This window comes from Meles meles, chromosome 7 (genome assembly GCF_922984935.1).
Source record: "Meles meles chromosome 7, mMelMel3.1 paternal haplotype, whole genome shotgun sequence".
Lineage (NCBI taxonomy): Eukaryota > Metazoa > Chordata > Mammalia > Carnivora > Mustelidae > Meles > Meles meles.
Genome location: NC_060072.1, coordinates 7203295 through 7219296, shown reverse-complemented (window position 1 = coordinate 7219296; position 16002 = coordinate 7203295). Strand labels below are relative to the sequence as shown.

The 16002-nt window shown below is 52.3% G+C and overlaps 1 protein-coding gene across 4 annotated transcripts in view; it reads left to right on the top strand.

Annotated features, from left to right (window-relative positions):
• The first annotated feature begins 224 nt into the window (after positions 1-224).
• The window catches only part of ZC3H7B (zinc finger CCCH-type containing 7B), a 58565-nt gene continuing 42787 nt past the window's right edge, over positions 225-16002 (top strand). Inside the window, exon 1 of one of the 4 annotated variants that reach the window (XM_046011024.1) lies at positions 225-639. The gene's annotated coding sequence lies outside the window, so the exon portion shown is untranslated. The remainder of the gene's footprint in view (positions 640-16002) is intronic. The other 3 variants (XM_046011025.1, XM_046011026.1, XM_046011028.1) reach the window with 3 other exon arrangements.

Sequence of the window (16002 nt, the reverse complement as noted above, 5' to 3'; positions counted from 1 at the left end):
CTACTGGGTCTTCTAAGTACCCTCAAACCCTCTCCGGAAAGACTGAAACATAAAACAGCAGCCGACTGAGGGTCTGATGCTTCTCGGAGCCTCCGGTCCTCATCCGTGGGCTGGGGCGGGGGGGGGGGCTTTAGTGAAAGCACCTGGCAACGCGGGGGCCCCTCCACCTCCCGGGAAGGGCCGAGGCGCTGAGTTGGACCAGCAACGACTCGCCCAAGGAAAAAGCCCTGAAAGGGAAGGCCACGTTGAACGAAAATAGAGGTGGCTTCCAGGCAGGAGCTCTGCACCGGGCAGGGGGACTTCCCCGCCCCCAGGTGCGCAGCCCGCGCCGCCCACCCCGGGCGCGAGGCGAGGGCAGCCGCGCTCTAGGACCCGAGGAGGAAGAGCTGCAGGAGACGGTGCCGCCAGCGGGTGCTGCCGCGAGCGGCCGGCCGAGGGGCTGAAATGAAAGTAAAGCGCTCCGGAGCCACATGGACGGAGCTGCCGGGGCGGCGGCGCCGGGAGCACGATGCGGCCGCCCGTAATTAAATAGCATTTACTCTTATTATTACTAATAATAATAACGTAATCATACCTCTAGTCATAGCATACCATTTATCGGGCTCGGCGCAGGCCCGCGGGGAGCGCAGCCCGGCCGAGGTGAGTGCTGCGCGCGGCCCGAGCCCGGCGGGGCAAAGGCCGGGGCCCGACCGCGTCCCGGCGGCGGGCGCGGGAGGGCTCGGGGGCGCCCGGGGGCCGCGCCGGGCCGGGAGGAGGCGCGGGGGAAGCCCGGCCAGGCCGGAGCTGCGCAGGGCCACCCGCAAAGTGCATTTTGCAGAAATAAAGAAAGAGCCGCCAAATGCTCATTTCCTCCTTTTTGGGGCTCCCCCTCCCCGTCCCCGTGCCCTGCCCCAAAGTTTCAAAGTTGTGCGGCCGGGGGCACCTGCCGCTGGGTGATTTGGCCGCCCCTGCAGCTCCTGGTGGGGGGGGGGAGTGCCTTGGAATTTTCTTGTGTGGGGGGCTCCCGCCTCGGCGTCCGGAGCTTTGGGGTGCGCGGATGCTTTGCCGGCCCCCGCGAAGGGGGTCGAGGGGGCTGGCAGGGCGTTTCTGGCAGCGCGCTCCTTCCTTTTGTGTGCGCCTCGGTCCCGCAGCGCCGAGAGTTGAGGGGACCGCAGCAAGGGCCGAGGACCGCGGCCGCCGACGGGTCGCCTCTGTCGGCTGCGGCGGCCACGCGAGCCCGGGGATCCGGGGCCTGCGGCCCGGCCGGGGTGGGGGGGGAGGGGGCGGCAGGAAAGGGGGGCGCGGTCTGGGCAGGGGGGCATTTCCGGTCGCGAGATCCTTCCCTGGGCTGGGAGGCCTGAGCAGCGGGTCACTGTACCAGGAGCGCGCGGGGACTGCGGGGGTGCGGGGTGAGGGGGATGCAGCTCCAGCGCTTGGGGGCCCCCCGGAGATGGGCGCCCCAGAGTCACTGACCCAGGCCGCCGACCCCCTCCCGCCCTCAGAGGGCCTCCGGGACCCCCCACCCCCACCCCGCCCCGGCCCCGGGCCTGTTCCCACCTCTCCCTCCTTTCCTTTTTAAAATCTCTCCGCCTCGGATATTTACAAGGTGCCTGGCTTAAGGGTCTTGCGCAGAGACAAAGCAGTTTTCCCAGGAGGAAAACAAAAAACGAAAACGTAGAAACGTCCCCCTGCCCCTGATGGCTCTGGTAGCAAGCTGGCATCAATGGGGAAGAGTAGGGGCTGGGCCGGGAAAGGGGGGCTGGGAGTCTGGGGCTGGAGAAGGGGGTTGGTCCTGGACTGGGGGCCTGGGGGCCCACAGCAGCTTTGTGGGTGCTCTGGGGTTGCTCCCAGACACTTTGGTGGCTAGGTACCAGACTTTGAACCCCAACTTCTTACCATTTTCCTCAGCATCTGCAATTCATCCAGCCCCATGAAAATAGCAGAATGCAGATCCTTCAATTTTCACACAAATGGGATAATTATAGTACATTTAGCAACTGTTGGACACAAAATTCCAGCGGAATCTTAGTTCTACTACTGAGACTACTACTGCCCCTCTCCCCACGTACAACCATACCCACCAGAGTCTTCCTTCCCCATTTTGACTTGCCACAGAAATTGGACTGCGAGGTAGAAATGATGCCTGTCCAAAATGCTGTTGGGGCAGATTGGAGGCCCCGGGTTACCCGAAGCTGGGAAGGTGAAACCTGTTTCGAGGAGGGATGAGATCTGAGGATGGGAGAGAGATTTTGTGGTCCCTGAGCTGGAACCAGGTTTGTGTTCAACAGAGGCTGTGAATTCTAAGCTGTTGGCTTTTTGTTTGGGATGGACAACGAAGAATGCGGGCTGGGTGGATTATTGGGGGCTAAGAAGCTGTGTGGGAGGAGCTAGTGTCTAGGTATAAGAAAGTTAAGGAGTCCGTAGGTTTGGATTTGCGACTCTGAAATAATAATCGCTTCAATAGAACTTTTTCGTTTATAACAAAAGGGCTTTCACATGCGCTATAGCTCATCTGTGCACCATAGCAACCATGTCAGGCAGACGTTATTCAGTCCTCATTTTCCAGATGAGAAACCTGAGGCTTCTAGAATCGAATGTCCCCCTGGAAAGTCACATAGCAGAGCTAGGATTCCCTAGCTCAAGTGTCCGGACTCCGAATCTTCAGCCTCTCGCAGGGGCCCGAGGCTACCTTAGCAAATTAGTGTTCGAATGCCTTCTGTGAACATGGTGAGATGCTGTGGGGCAGGTTTGGGGTTGAGTTTGCCGCTTAGATTCTGGCTGGAAGGAGAAAGTCATCTCTAGCAGAACCCGCGAGAGGACCGAGCCCTGCTCAGGACTGGAGTCAATGCAGTGGGAGGGAGCGGAAGAGAGAGCTCTCTGGGTAACCTGGAAAAGTTAAGGAGGGCTTCCGGAAAGTGGATCTTGAGCTTGACAGAATGGGGAGGTCTGGCTAGGGGGAGAGAAAAGGAAGGGAATTCCTGGGATGGCCACAGTTGCTTCTGTGCTGGGAGGTTGACGGGTAGTCTGACTCTTACAGTGGTTCCATGACAGGGGATGGGCATTTATATCTCCATTTCACAGATGGAAAAACTGAGGAACACAGGATTCATGTGGCTGGCTGGATGTCAGCCAGCTGGATCGGAACCCAGGCTTATGTGACTGTTGAGTATGTACGACGGGATTGGTATCAGAATTGGCTCGCCTCCATTTCAAATGTGTAGACAAAGAACACAGACCAGGACAGTCTGATCTGGCAAACACAATGGCGGTGGGGGCTTAAGCCCAAAGACCAGCAGGCTCCCCGAGGCAGGGGAGTCTTACTGAACTCCCTTCCGTCCTGGGGCCTCATGGGGCTGGCCCAGTGAAAGTACTTAGAAGATTTCTGGAAACATGCCTGGAGAAGGCAGAATGGTGGAAAAGGAGGACTGGGCTCTGAGTGTGGAGTCCAAGTTCACTTCCTCAATGCCTGGGGGTGCTGAGCTTGTTGTTTGGAAAGGAGAAAGATATGGGTGATTAACCTGAGCTTCCCAAGGGCAGACACTGGGTCTGATTCACCCGCTGTGCCCCAGGCCTCAGTGGAGGTAGGAGGAGGACACATTCAGCCAATGTGCTGTCATACTGAGTTATACCCCAGTGTAGAGGAGGAAGGGGCTTTTTTTTGCCCTAGGTGGAAGGTCTTTCTAGAAGTGCCATTTGGACACTTGGGAGGTGGTTCAGAAAGGCCAGAGAAGGCATCTTGAGGAGAGCCCTTGGGCTCTCTGGGCCTCAATTTCCCTTTCTGAAAACAAGCCCTGAGGTTGGAGGGTGTGAGATGGTCACCTGTGGGGAGAAACCCAGTGCCCCAGGACCGGCGTGGGGCAGTCAGATGAGAGGAACTACACGTGGAGGGGTTTTCCATTTTTTAATCGTGTAGGCGTTACCCAAGCCAGCATTTCGTCTAGTCTGGCCCCGTTGTGAGTGGTTTTTTCCTAGATGAGTTTCCTTAATCTCTACAGCAGCCCTGCAGGGAAGCACTGTGATTGTCCCCATTTTACAGGTGAAGAAACTGGCCAGGGAGGTTGAGCGGCAGAGCCGGAGAGCAGACCCAGGCAGCCTGGCGCTTGAGTTGGCTCAGCGTGGGCCCAGGGACTGGGAGGGACGGGGCAGGCGGTGGCAACCTCAGATGGCAGAGGCGGAGGTGTCCCCTGAGGAAGTCTGGCTGCCAGCTGAAGCCGGAGCCTCAGCCTGGCCTGATGGAGCGACGGCTACGTGTCAGCTCCCAGGGGCCTTCACAGGAGCCGGCTCCTTTCATCACGTTTAGTGGCCCGTAGAAAACGGGCCGGCTTTCCTTTCTCTGTCATCACCAGCTCCGGGGTTCCTTCCTGCCTTATTTATTTTCCCAGGAAGTCTGTTTCTCGGCTAGCGCCCTGATGGCTTCTGCGGGTCCCCCCCCCCCACCCTGTCAGGCTGCGGGGGGCCACTGCCGCCTTCAGAACCCAGCTGGGGCTGACTTCAGTTCAGCTGCGGGGCCCTGGCCCCCACTCGGCGCTTGATGGCGGCAGTGGCACTTAGGGACACCGGCCACCACACCAGTAAGGTGCCGTGTACCAGCCCTGTGCTTGGCGCTTTCTGGGCCTTCTCTTACTGAATCCGCTCAACAACGCTTTGAGGCAGGAGCGAGTTTTAGCTGCCCCATTTTGCAGATGAGAAGACTGGGTCCAAGATCCCTGGGCTGCGGTAGAGCTGGGACACGGAGGGTCAGAGGGAGCCAGGCACTCCCCAGCCCAAGCCCACTCTGCAAGAGAAGTGCCTTCAAGGTATTTTGTTTATTTACTTAGTCATCTCTGTGCCCAATGTGGGGCTCACACTTGCTACTCTGAGAGCCAGGGTTGCATGCTCTCCCGACTGAGCCAGCCGGGCACCCCACAAGTTCTTTTAGTCTCCACGAAGCTCTTATCTATCCAGAAATCTCGATGATCTATCCAGAAATCTTGATAATCTATCGTTCGTGTTGTGCTTTGGGCCATATTCTCAGGAATTCTCTTGATACTCCTTTAAAAGGAAAGAAGTCCTTGTTCTGCAGAAGAAGAAAATGGAGGGGTCACCCGCCCTCCGGCTCTTCCTACCCTGTCCACACTGTGACTTGGAAAGGGACCAGGGTGTCACATTCCCTGGGACCGAGAGCCCTGTCTTCCGAAGTGCTGGGGTCAGCCAGCGAGCATCCAGTGATCACTTGCTGTGCGGGCTGTGGGGGAGGTTGAGGATGTGACCCTTCTGGGGTTTACAGAGGTTCACCCTTGTTCTCCGGAGCATCCGTGTCATGCCGTGCAGCACAGGAACTTAGGGCAGGGAGTCCAAAGTCCTGATTTTCATTCCCGGCCCCAGCACATTCTGGCTGCGCGTTCTGGGGCATAATCATATTGTCACTCTTGGCCTCACTCTCTCTCTCGCTTTTTTTTTTAAGATTTTATTTACTTATTTGACAGCGAGAAAGAGATCACAATTAGGTAGAGAGGCTAGCGGGGGGGTGGGGGTGGGGAAGCAGGCTCCCTGCTGAGCAGAGAACCCATGGTGGGGCTCCATCCCAGGACCCTGAGATCATGACCTGAGCCGAAGGCAGAGGCTCTAACCCACTGAGCCACCCAGGAACCCGGCCTCAGTTTCTTGTTCTGTGAAATGGCCTGACTGATTCAGTCCCATCTTCCCTGGGTATGCTATGAGACTCAAATGAAGAGAATTTGAAAACTCTAAAGACCAATAGTGTGATAGCATGGTTGTGGTGGCCATAACCTCCAGAATCTTCTCCACTGCCTACCTTGATCTAGGCCCAGACCACTGCAGTAGCCTGCTCACTCATTTTCCAGCTTCCCCTCTTTTCATCTACCCTCAATGCAGCAGCCTGATGGATCTTCTCAAGATTTAAATGGGACCTTGTCAGTCCTCTGCTAAAAGGCTTCCAGTGGCTTCCTGACACACACAGAACGCAGTGCTGGCTCCCCAGTCTGGCCTGCACATGGCTTTCTTTCTTTCTTTCTTTTTAAGATTTTATTTATATTTGACAGACAGAGATCACAAGTAGGCAGAAAGGCAGGCAGAGAGAGACAGAGAAGCAGGCTCCCCGCCAAGCACAGAGCCCGGTGCGGGGCTCGATCCCAGGACCCTGGGATCATGACCTGAGTTGAAGGCAGAGGCTTTAACCCACTGAGCCACCCAGGAGCCCTGCACATAGCTTTCTAATGAGCCTTACTCGTCCCCTCAAAACTTGCTTCCTACTTGGCTTGCCCTCACTCCAGGGGTGTGGTCACACTGGCCTTCTCTCTTTTCCTTGAACATTCCGAGCTTGTTCCCACCTTAGGGCCATTATCTTTGCTGGACCCTCTGCTGGTGCGCGCTCACCTGCCTTCTGTGTTCCCATGTCTGGCTCCTTCTTGTTTCTCTTGAATGCTGACTCCCTGAAAGGCCATCCCTCCCTGCCACATTTCCAATTTCAGTTTGCCCCTCTAACTCTTCTCTGTAGCTTTACTTGTCTTGTGCATTTAACATGGGCCTGTTTATTTGTCTTCCCACGCCTGGACCTCGTGTTCCATGAGGTCAGGGACTTTCTTAACCTCACTCCCCCAGCATCTGGCACATAAAGGTGCTCTGTGGTTATTTGTTGAGTAAATGAGTAATAGTAGCAGAGTGGTCCCGAACAGCCCTTGCCAAAAAAAGAGTGGCCCAGATAGATAGAAACTGCAAAGCAGGGGCGCCTGAGTGGCTCAGTGAGTTAAAGCCTCTGCCTTCAGCTCAGGTCATGATCTCAGGGTCCTGCGATCGAGCCCCACGTTGGGCTCTCCCCTCAGCAGGGAGCCTGTTTCCCCCTCTCTCTGCCTGCCTCTCTGCCTATTTGTGATCTCTGTCTGCCAAATAAATAAAAACTTTAAAAAAAGAAACTGCAAAGCACTTGGTGTTGACTGATCAAAAAGCACTTACGGAGTAATTTTCTAAGTTGCCAGGTGCTCTCTAACCACACGGGTGCAGGAGAAATGCAATCGTCTTGATTTCCTCCTGGATATGGGTGTTAGGGACGTGGTATGTAAATTTGCAAAATCGTCTTGCAAGTTGGGTATCATTAGCTGCACCTCCCAAATGACAAAACCGAGGCTCAGTGAGGTGCCCTCAAAGCTGGGGGAGGCGGGCTGTGCTGGGATTGGAACCAGGTCTCCCAGACACTTGGAGACAGAGTTGTGGGTTTGAACCGTTCCCGTGCAGTGTGGCCCCTAAGTTGTGAGCAGAAGGCAAGAAAGTCAAAGCCTTTTGTAACCAGAGCGCTGCAGACGGAAGGGTTCTGCTCTGCCACCTCGGTTGACTCTTGGTTTGGCTGAGAGCGGAGGCCGGAGGGACGTTTCCTGAACTTTGGTTTCTGTTCAAGGTAGCACAAAGAAAACAAACTGCAAGCTGCTGAGGCCTGTGGGCGGTCCATGTCTTGCGTTCATTCCTTGACAGGTGGTTTCTGGCGGAGCCCATGGTGGCCCTAGGGCCTCTAGCTCGCTTCCTCAGCAGCTGGGTGGCCCTGGGCAGGTCAGAGACACGCCCCCCAACAAGCCTCACTTCTGTTTAAGACTTTAGTTTTTTCAAGCCTAGCTTTTCTGTGGAAGGTGGGGATACCAGCACCTGCCTTTGAGATGATGGGAGGGACAGGCAGGATTCCAAGTTGTCTCTGTATCTTGGACCTGCTGGGCAGCCTGGGGAAGCCCAGGAACAGCCTCTCAGAAGACTGTTTTTATTATTACTTATTTAAATATTATTTATGATTTTATTATACAGTATTATAGTATAAAAATGCTATTATTTTATTATGATTATATTTATACTTATTATGTATATCTGTATATTAAAATAATGCTGTTTATTATTTTATTATATAAAATTTATTTATTTATTTAAGAGATTTTACTTATTTATTTGAGAGAGAGAGAAAACATGAGTAGGGGGAGGGGCAGAGCTAGAAACAGACTCACCGCTGAGCGCAGAGCCCGCCACTACACATGGCCGGGCTCGATCTCTGGACGCTGAGACCATGACCTGAGCCAAAATCAAGAGTTGGATGCTTCCTCCACTGAGCCACCCAGGCACCCCAGAATCCCGTTTTTAAGTGCATAAAGTAAAATACACAGGCTTGCAAAGGAAACAGTTCTGAAGTGTGGCTGGGCCCTTTTATCGACGCACTGTGTAACAAGACCTGGCAGCGAGTCTGATGGAAGCGCCGTCATTTTGAAGTTGGGACGAGCGCGAACAATATTTTGTTGTGCCTGCAACAGCTGAAATATGACAGGGAAAGAGCTGTGATTTCTAGCAGGACACTGTCGTAGCATATTGCCTACCTTCAGAGTTGAGGGAAATGCTATATACCAGGTAGGGGTTAGTGAAAAGAACTTGTAAATGTTTTTTGGTTTTTTTTTTCCCCCCATCCAAGTTCATGGCCCCTGAATACTCGCCGTGGGCCCCGGGTTCAAAACCCTTGCCATCAAAGGTGCATGACACCCAACACATAAGCTCTAGAAGTGAGCCCAAACCCCTCCTCTATCTCTTTGGAGCCCAGGGTCCTCAGGTGGACAGACAGGGTGCACCATGCCTTGGGGTAGGGATAGATGCTGACCTGGAATTCTGACTAGTGAGGTCGAGGATGGCGAAATGGAACCTTTGCTGGTCTCTGAGGAAGCTGTTGGGCACCTGGTGAGTCAGGAGGCGCATCAGGCATCTTTGGAGATGACGTCACCTCAGGTGTGTTCATGTGGGGTGCGGCAAGTCCGCAGTCTGCACTGATTGCTCCCTTTCCATGAAACCTGCGGTAGGTGAGGGCCAGGCAGGTGGAGTGTGGGATTAAGCTGGAGGCAGCCCATGGGGATGGGGGAGGAAGCGCCTTTGAGTTGGGAGGTAAGAGTGTGTGGGCTCCAGAGCCCAGCTGCCACGGCTCAAGTCCCCACTCTGTCACTTACAACCTGTGTGGCCCTTGGAGGTTAGTTCACCTCCTTGTGCCTTGGTCTCCTCATCTGTAAAATGGGGACGATAATAGTACTTTTTTACGGGGTGTAGTGAGTTTTTTTTAAAGATTTATTTATTGGAGAGAGAAAGAGAATGGGGAGGGGCAGAGGGAGAGAGAAATGTTAGCAGACTCCTTGCCGAGCTCAGAGCCTGCTTCAGGGTTCGATCTCACACCCCTGAGATCATGACTTGAGCCGAGACCATGTGTCAGACGCTTAACTGACTGCACCACCGAGGGGCCTAGAGAATTACATATTATATTTAAAGCTCTTCAAACAATACCTGGTAGGAGAAAAAGCTTCATAAAGGACTGAAATCAGCATCTTCACTGCTCTTGTACGCTGCCCAGAGACAAATCGGATGCAGCTTCTGCCTTCACGAAGCTCATGGTTTAGGGAGAGATGAGGACGGAAGCACACACTGTCGGTTAACTAGGGTGAGTGCCATGGTTGTGGTGAGCTTCAGGAGCTGCGTTAGCGTGGGGGTTGGGGAAAGAGTCTTCCTGCTAGAGAAGCCACCTCAGCTGGGCTTTAAAGAAGCACTGGACCCTAGCCAGGGTGGGAAGGAAGCAGTGGGTGTGAGGCCTGCTCCAGACAGAGCGGGCGGCTTGGGTCTGACATGGTCAGAGTGAAACCTTCCGGACCGGCCATGGGGCCGGAGAGGAGGCCAGGCACTCCCTACAGTGCTGTTGCCTGGGTTGAGCAGCTTGGCCTTTGTCCTTCTGGTCGCGGGTGACATGAAGGTTTTGTTTGTTTTTCAACTTTTATCCACAGGAAGTAGCAAAAATAGTACAAAAGGTTCTTTTCACCCAACTTCGCACGATGATGGTACACACGTTTACATTCTCAAAATGGTTCATGTTTTCAAAACCAGAAAATTGGTATTGGTACATCATGAGCCTGTAGAGCTTATTCATTTTTCACCTTTTAAAGACAAAAACGAAAACAGCTGCATTCATCTGTGTGTGCGCATGTGTGTGCCCGGAAGGGTTTTGAGCAGGGGAGTGACATTGACATATGTGTTGGACAAATACTCCCGACCACCAAATGGCAGCAGATTAGAGGGGGCTTGTTGGAGGCTGTTGGCAGGGGATGCTGAGGGCCTGAGAGCCGTGGTCATGGAGATGGTGGGAGGAGCTGCAGAGTGAACTGTTTTAGAGGTAATTGTGGAAGGAACTGGGGACAGAGAACAGGATGACAGTTGGAGCCATGACTGGAGTTTGGGGGAAATGGAGGAGGAGGAGGAGCCGGGGAGATGCTGCTGAGTTAAGTTTGGAATACAGTAAGTTGGAGGAGCACCCAACTGGGATGGGCACCAGGGAGGACTTTCTGGGCACGGAGGCATCAGAGCTGGGTCTTAACGGAGTCAACCTAGTTGACTAGGTGCGTGTGTGTGGGGAGAGGGCATTCCAGGTAGAGGCCCTGGGATTTGCATTAGCATGGAGGTCCTAAGCAGCCTGGGTGTTGGACATCTAGGTAGCACCACTCAGAGGGTAAGAGACATGAATCTGAAATATTGGGGAGGGGGCGAACCTGGCGGGAGGAACCGATTTGTGAGTCATCGACATGACTCATGAGGTCTTGAAATGTAAGAGCTCATCTGGGGAGAGCATGCAGAGTGAGGAGAGCAGGAGCACTGTCCCTTAAGTGGAAGCTCGGACACATTGGTCTTGAGACCTAAGCAGAGGAAGAGGAACCCCTAACAGAACAGGACCGATCAGAGAGGTGTGAGAAGGACCTGGTAGTTACTGCCAAGAGTCCCAGAAAAGGTGAGTGACAAACTGTCCCTCTGCTGGACTCAGCAACCAGGATGGAGGTCCCTGGGATGGGGAGGAGACTTGGTGAGCACCTTTGGTAGAGTGAAGGGGGAGTTGCTGGGATTTGGGGAGTAGAGTGGGATGTGAGGATGTAAAGACAATAGAGATTACTGTTCCACAAAACATGACCAAGAAAAGGAGGAGAGGTTGTGCATTATTCAGAAGGGGATTCAGAATCAGGGGAGGGAATTTTGGGGGGTGGAGGAGACTTGAGCATGATGACAGGTTGAGGGATCTTAGGGCTGGGTCTGATTGCTTAATGGGCTACAGAGATGGTGATGTGTGTGGCCCCAGGGCCAGGCTGCTGGGATTTAAGTACCAGCTCTACCATGTGCCAGCTGTGTGACCTTGGGGAAATCACAGAACTTCCTTGTGCCTCTTTTCTCTTCGGAAAAATGAGGATGATAGGCTCTCTCACAGGGTGTGCTGGAAGGTACTATGTATAAAGAGATCATAACATGCCAAAAAGAGAGAGATAACATGCTAGCTCCTAGCACTTGGTAACCCCTCAGCAAATGTTATAATTTTGGTTATTTCAGTGTCCGTTTTTTATTTATTCAACTCATTCATTCTTATCTATATAATGCCTGGGTTGGATGAATTGATTCATTGACCCATTTCTTTAACCACCATTTATGGAGCACTTGCTCTGCACCAAGGACAGGGCCGAGGCTTTGAGATTTTGAAGAGGCTGGTCTAATGAAGATCTGAATCTCTGAAATTCTGTGATCAGCAAACTGTTCTCAAAAGTGAGGGAAATAAGGGCGCCGGGTGGCTCAGTTGGTTGAGCGACTGCCTTCAGCTCAGGCCATGATCCTGGAGTCCCCAGATTGAGTCCCACATCAGGCTCCCTGCTGAGCGGGGAGTTTGTTTCTCCCTCCGACCTTCCCCCTTGCATGTTCGCTCGCATTCACTCTCAAATAAAGTCTTAAAAAAAAAAAAAGTGAGAAAAAGAAAAAGTATGGTTCTTTCATGGTTTTCAGGTCATTGGTTTGGTCTTTCTCCTGGGAAGAACAGCCCGTGGACAGTTGGGCAGAACTGAAAACACTGGGTTTGAAACCAGACTCCTGGTTTCAAGGCTCCACTTGGCCTCTGAGGCCTACCAGGTTGGCCTCAAGTCAGCCGTCTCATTTTGTAATTTAGATTATAAGGTTAACACTTGCTCTGTGCAAAAAATCCAAATCGTGCTGAAAGTGTTCTGTGTCCTGCTGCCGCTTGGCAGATCCCAGTCGCCAGAGGGAACCAGTTAAGTTGGAGACTGTCTTTCAAACGTCCTCTTGATGTAAACACACATTGCACACAGATGTGATCATACAACACAGAATGTTCTGGAATCTGCTGCTTTTTTCCTTCCTCGGCCATGAATGGCGGCATCACCATGACGAGGCATAAAACAGATTCAAATGCTGCATTGTGTTCCATGGTAGGGCATACTATAGCTCAGTGGATTAATTCTCTGCTGGTGGACGTTCAAGCTCCCTCTGGTTTTTCACTCTTTAAAAAAAAAAAAAAAGCCTGTACAAACATAACTGCTTGTACGAGGACTTTAGTAGGATAAATTCTTGGAGTTTCCGGGTCTAAAGGACAGGACGCTTTATCGTGGAGGAGGCTTTGGGCTGCAAGTAACACAACTCCTCCCTCAGAACGAGAGTGTATTATAATCTCACGTGATACGTGAGGCGGAGCAGTTCCAGATCAGCTGATGTACGGGTGGGACACCTCACTCAACCGCTTCGGCCTCTCTGTGCCGCCCTCTCCGTTGCGTGCGTCGCACTACACGCTGTCCTGCAGCGGCAGAAAAGGAAACCTCGGTTCCATTTTGAGTGTGAAGAAAACCCTTCCCAGAAAACCCTTGGCTGACTTCCCCTCCTCTCTCATTGGTCAGGGTGGTGTCACGTGCCCATGCCTAACCCAATCACTGGCAAGTAAAAGGGCCATTATGATTGGCTGAGCCCAGCGCAGGTTCACCTGGGAAAGGAACTGTCTGGGGGCTGTGCGGGGGGAAGGGTGAAGGGCAACTGGGTGTTCTGCTCTTGGTGGTGGGTGTTGCCACGCGGCTTCACGGAGGTGCTGCCAGGCCGCGCTCTCGGTGTACTTGCCAGGGTGGAGAGTGCCCGTTGCTCTGCCAGCATCCACCCGGCTCTCCTCTCATGGTAGCCTCAGAAGTGCGAAGCGGCGTCGTGTTGTTTATCCCGTGTTTTGTCAGTGCGTTCGAGTGTCTTTCCTTCCCGATTCATTTGGCTCCTGTGCATTTCCCGTTTATTTTCTTCGCCCCTCTTTTTACGTAATCATAATGATCATACAGTAGCTGTGGTTGATATTAAATGCTTATTCCGTGCCTGGCATCTCATTGCATCTTCGGGGAAAAAACAAACAAACCAAAACAAAACAAAAACACCGTATAAAGGGTGTTAGCATCCTTGGGGCGCCTGGGTGGCGCAATCGGTTAGACGCAGGACTCTTGATTGCGGCTGGAGTCATGATCTCGGGGTGGTGGGATCAAGCCCCGAGTTGGGAATCCCCACTCAGTGGGGAGTCTGCTTCTCCCACTGTTCCTACCCCATTCACGTGCTCAGGCCCATTCTCGCTATCAAATTTTTAAAAAAGGGGGGGGGGGGCGCCTGGGTGGCTCAGTGGGTTAAAGCCTCTGTCTTCAGCTCAGGTCATGATCCCAGGTCCTGGGATCGAGCTCCACATCAGGCTCTCTGCTCCGCAGTGAGCCTGCTTCCTCCTCACTCTTTGCCTGCTTCTCTGTCTACTTGTGATCTCTGTCTGTCAAAAAAAAAAAAAAAAAAAAAAAAAAAATTAAAGAAAAAAAAAAGGTGGAGGAGGAGGAGGAGGAGGTACTAGTGTCCCTGTTCCAGAGACGAGGGAAGTGAAACACAAGAAATGAAGCAACCTGTATAGTTAATAAGGAACAGGGCTTGGGTTTGAACTCGCTTGTGAACCTGGGTATATGATCACTCACTGTGCTGACATGCTGAGGGAATTGTTTCCTGTTGGTTCCTTCATTCATGGCTGTTTCTGGGAAGAACCCTTTGAGGTAAGCCCAGCTTGAAATTCCTAAATTATAAGAACATGGACCTAGAGTAGGGGGGAGGGGACTGCCCGGCCTGGTGGTGGGATCCTGGAAACTCAGAAACTCAGGCCTGTTTTCTCCTTGGATTTTTTTTTTTTCCTTCCTTTCTTCTTTCCTTCCTTCCTTTTTTTTTCTTGCACTTTTTTCTTTAAAAAGAGATGAGATTTGTTTGACTTACGTGCTTCTTCCTTTTCCACCATGTACCCTGACCAAGCATGCCCCACTCCATCCTCCTCCTCAAGGAACTGTTTCCCTCTTCAGCTGAAAACAAATGCTCTTATAACCACCATCTCAGTCAGCTGGAGATGCTCTAAGAAATACCATAGACTGGGGCGCCTGAGTGGCTCAGCTCAGGTCATGATCTCAGGGTCCTGGGATTGAGCCCCACATCGGGATCTCTGCTCAGCAGGGATCCTGCTTCCCCCTCTCTGCCTGCCTCTCTGCGAACTTGTGATCTTTGTCTGTCCAATAAATAAATAAAATCTTTAAAAAAAATACTGTAGACTGAGTGGCTTACACAACAGACATTTATTTTCTCACAGTTCAGGAAGCCAGGAGGCTGGGATTAAGGTGCTGGCAGATTCAGTTTCTAATGGGAACCCTTCCTGGCTTGCAGATGCCTGACTGCCTTCTCTTTGTGGCCTCCTCTGACCTTTCCTCCCTGGGTATGCAGAGAGAGAGGGAGAGCTCTCCGGTGTCTCTGACCCCACCCGATGACCTCATTGAACCTTAATTATCTTCTTAGAGGCCCTATTTCCAAACAGTCATAATGGGGTTAGGGCTTCAACAGAAACATTCAGTGCATAAATTCTGCCCTTTGCCCTCCCAAATTCATGTTTTATCATATGCAAAATGCATTCATTCCATCCCCACAGCTCCCAAGGTCTTAACTCATTCCAGCATCAACTTGAAAATCTAAGGTCCTAAGTCTCATCTAAATATCTATATCAGGTCTGGGCGAGACTGGAGGCCGATTGACCCAGAGTAAATTCCTCTACAGTTGTGAACCTGTGAAACCAGATAGTTATGTGCTCCCAAAAAGCAATGGTGGGACAGGCATAGGATAGATACTCATTCCCATTCCAAAAAGGAACAGTCAGAAAGAGGAGAGAGGTGAAATGCAATGGGGCAAATTCCATTTGATTTAAAGGCTTGAGAATCATTTTTGACCTGCTGTTCTTCCTTGCTGGCCCACCAGGGTGCAGCACAGCCCCCACATCTGTGACAATCGGTCACCCCCACCCCCACCCCCAGCTCTGAAAAGGAATCAGTGACCCCACCAAGGCAGTTCTGATGATTTGTGACACAGGGTTAAACTTTCCTTTTCTTGAAGGATAAAGCATGTTTGCCTCCAAATAGCTTTATGGTCCAGTCCTGTAGCATTCGAGAAGTCTAGCAGCTTTCCCGCATCCCATCATCCAGTCTTCTTTGTCCCCTTTGGTTCTAACTGGTAGTGTTTCTGCTAGTGTAATCCCATCGGGTAGCTAATTTGATATGTGCTTCATACCCACACTCATCTCCTTATCAAATGGTTGCTCCGGCACATCATTAGTGTTCCCTTCAGGACACGCTTCCTCATATTTTTGCAATAGGGATCGGCTGAGCGCTCTCCAGTTCTTTAACTTCTGGTTCCTTTTGTGTAACAATTTCTTCTTCCTGTCTTTTCTCTCAAATTTTACGATAAGCAGTAAGGAGGACCCATGCCACACCTTCCATGCTTTGCCTAGAAATCTCCTCTGCTTAGGGGCCCCTGGATAGCTCAGTTGCTTGAGCGTCTGACTCTTGGTTTTGGCTCAGACCACGATCCCGAGGTCGTGGGATGGAGTCCTGTGTTGAGCCCTGTTGGGCTCTGTGCTCCACGTGGAGTCTGCTTGAGATGCTCTCTCTCCCTCTCCCTCTGCCTCTACCCCTATTTGTGCTCAGTCTCTCTCTCTCTGTGTCAAATAAATAAATAAAATCTCGTTTAAAAAAAAAGAAAGAAATTGGGGCTCCTGGGTGGCTCCGTCGGTTAAGTGGCTGCCTTTGGCTCAGGTGTGATTCCAGGGTCCTGGAATCGAGCCCTGCATCGGGCTCCTTGCTCAGCAGAGAGCCTGCTTCTCCCTCTGCCTCTGCCTGCTGCTCTGCC